This window comes from Syngnathus leptorhynchus, chromosome 15, assembly GCF_054491065.1.
Source record: "Syngnathus leptorhynchus isolate UIUO chromosome 15, UIUO_Slep, whole genome shotgun sequence".
In the NCBI taxonomy this organism is placed as follows: domain Eukaryota; kingdom Metazoa; phylum Chordata; class Actinopteri; order Syngnathiformes; family Syngnathidae; genus Syngnathus; species Syngnathus leptorhynchus.
In genome coordinates, this window is record NC_141209.1 from 10,263,207 (window position 1) to 10,265,751 (window position 2,545).

General features: G+C 42.7%; 1 pseudogene; it reads right to left on the minus strand.

Annotated features, from left to right (window-relative positions):
• Positions 1-856: 856 nt before the first annotated feature.
• On the minus strand, positions 857-1,063 carry LOC147045685 (U2 spliceosomal RNA; annotated as a pseudogene).
• Positions 1,064-2,545: the final 1,482 nt, after the last annotated feature.

The following is a 2,545-nucleotide window of genomic DNA, read 5'->3' on the forward strand; positions in this document are numbered from 1 at the left end:
CAGGCAACCTAGGTGGCAGACTCGACTGACACTGATTTGACGACGTAGTGTATACATTAATTGATTTAAGTAAGTATATTTTATATTGTATTCTTTCACATATTCATTTAAATTTAAAATATACTTTATTTTTTTAGTTACAGTCAATCAATAATGTGAACATGTATCATAACACGAAAATCGAAGTGAACGTGTCGTGAAAGAGGATGCTTGTGCAGTAGGATTTGTTTTTTACAAATTTTTATTTAAAACACTAAGTTTTTCAAATGTTTTGAAATTGAGCCTGTTGTGCTTTTTGGACACAATTTCTCCCGCCTTTGAAAACACCCACTCACACGGCACAGATGAGGCTGGTGTGCAGTGTCTTTTGATTGTCCCAGTATCTGACTTGGGGCTGCTCCAGAATTCTTGATAACTTCGAGGATGAACCGCAAAAGATCAAATATTGTTTTAGCAGATCCTTCAATTGACAATGCGCTTCCTTTAACAGAGCTTTGGCACGCTTCCTTGACAGACTCTACTGCTGCTCGTTTGGTCACGTGACCTTTTTAAAGCGATACGCGCACTGACACGGGGCTTCGCTCTATGAGCTCGACACATGCGCCGACGCATCAGTGTTGCAGGACCCATCACTACTCACCGTCATAGCCTGCCCTTTAACCGTGCAATATCTTCCCAGACATTGACATTACAAGCGACTCACCATTCATTTCCTTAAAAGTAAAGCGTACACTATGGTGCCTCCGCATGGCAGCATGGGGAGCTACCATAGCGGAAGCACCACTTAAAGAGATTTAGATTCAAGGAAAGAAACACATAAATAATTCCAAACAACTACAAAATAACACAAAGTCAATTAAAGTAACTTACCATAGTAGATTCTGTAACAAAAGTATAAGGTTATTTGTAACACAATGCTATGTTACTATTTCCTCCACAAAGTGAGTCAAGTTCACCGTCACGTCAGTGGCTGAGAACTTACAAATCAGTAGAGGTGATCGCCTCCCGAGCCAGCTAAGAACATATACTACAATTGATCTTAGCCAAAAGGCCGAGAAGCGATGGAATATACGAGTGACGGACTCGCTTACAGGCATCCCTGTCAACCCATTCTCACCAACGGTTACAGTACAGAACAGAGTGCTGCTCTTCTGGGCACTAATAAATCGGCAAACTTGTCTGCCGACTTATTTGTTCACGAGGCATATATGTGTCTCCTTTCAGCAGTCTCTATCCAAATACACCTCTTAAAAAGGTAGTCCCGATGAACATGAAAGGCAAAGATTGATAAATCGCAAAGAACTCCAGGTCATCATATGTAACCAACGGATGCGCCGAAAAGAGTCGGGCCATAAGTATAGAGTGAAACTGATGCAGAAGTGGCAGTGGTGGGATTTGAACCCACAACTCAGGAGAGACTGGAGACCAAAGCGGTCACGAAAGGCGACGACAGCGGGAGCCTAATTTATGGTTCTTTTTCTCATTATTTTGTTCTTCTTCGTTTTCTGCCACCTACCACCTGCAGTTTCGACATTGAATTTTGTTGACAATTCTATTAAAACGTGAAGGCGGATAAGTTGGTTTCTCCACCAGCATCCAGGTTAGTGCTTCCCGACTGAGCTTTATTCATAATGTAATGAAGCCTGTACACAACAGAGGTGAAACAATATGAAGGGTCTTGTTACTTTGCAGCTGCACTGATAGGAGTTGGGCAAGGAGACCAGACCTGAATTGATGCAGAAGGGGCTGTGGTGGTATTTCGAACCGACACCTCAGGAGAGACTGGAGCTTTAGATCCAGCACCTTAGACCGCTCGGCCACAATACTTAATTGCTGGGCCACTGTATGGAATTTTCTTGACAATTATATTAAAACTTTGGAATCGGAGGATACATAGCTGGTTTCCCCACCAACAACCAGGTTAGTGCTGTCCTACATCACCTTATTTATAATGTAACAAGGAAGAAACAACTCGCAGAAGGCCTGGTGATCATCCACAAGAGCCAGTTACCCGGAAAGCAAAAATACGCAGAAGAGGTAGGTTGGTCCACGACCACCTACCCTGTTGAAGAGGGCTGTCGGGGTTACGCCAGAGCCAGCTATCCGGAAAGCAAAAATTGTGGTGCTACAACTTTACATTGTACCAAAGGTTCATGTGCAGTGTTCCCTCTAAGCTGCGCAGCTGCGAAATTGCGCACTGGTCGCGCGATCTCTGCGCACAAGAAACTAAATGCTGCCCACCAAATAACATTTTGCATAAACTGATTGATTAATATCTAATGTTAGACGTAATCTAATCTAATTAAGTGGACGAATGATTTTCTTTCTCTGCCTTTTTGTAGTGTATATCAGTAATTGACAGGTGTCCAGCCAATGATATGATATGGTTCACTTACGCTACATAGCCAATCATAGGTTTGACAGTGCCTGAACATTTGTCCTGCCCATTCACAGGTTAGCTAACTAACTAAAGGAGTCAAGCGATGCAAATGCTAAATTAGCTAATCATGGTGAAACAAATGAGCAGCGACAAATCCACTCGCCA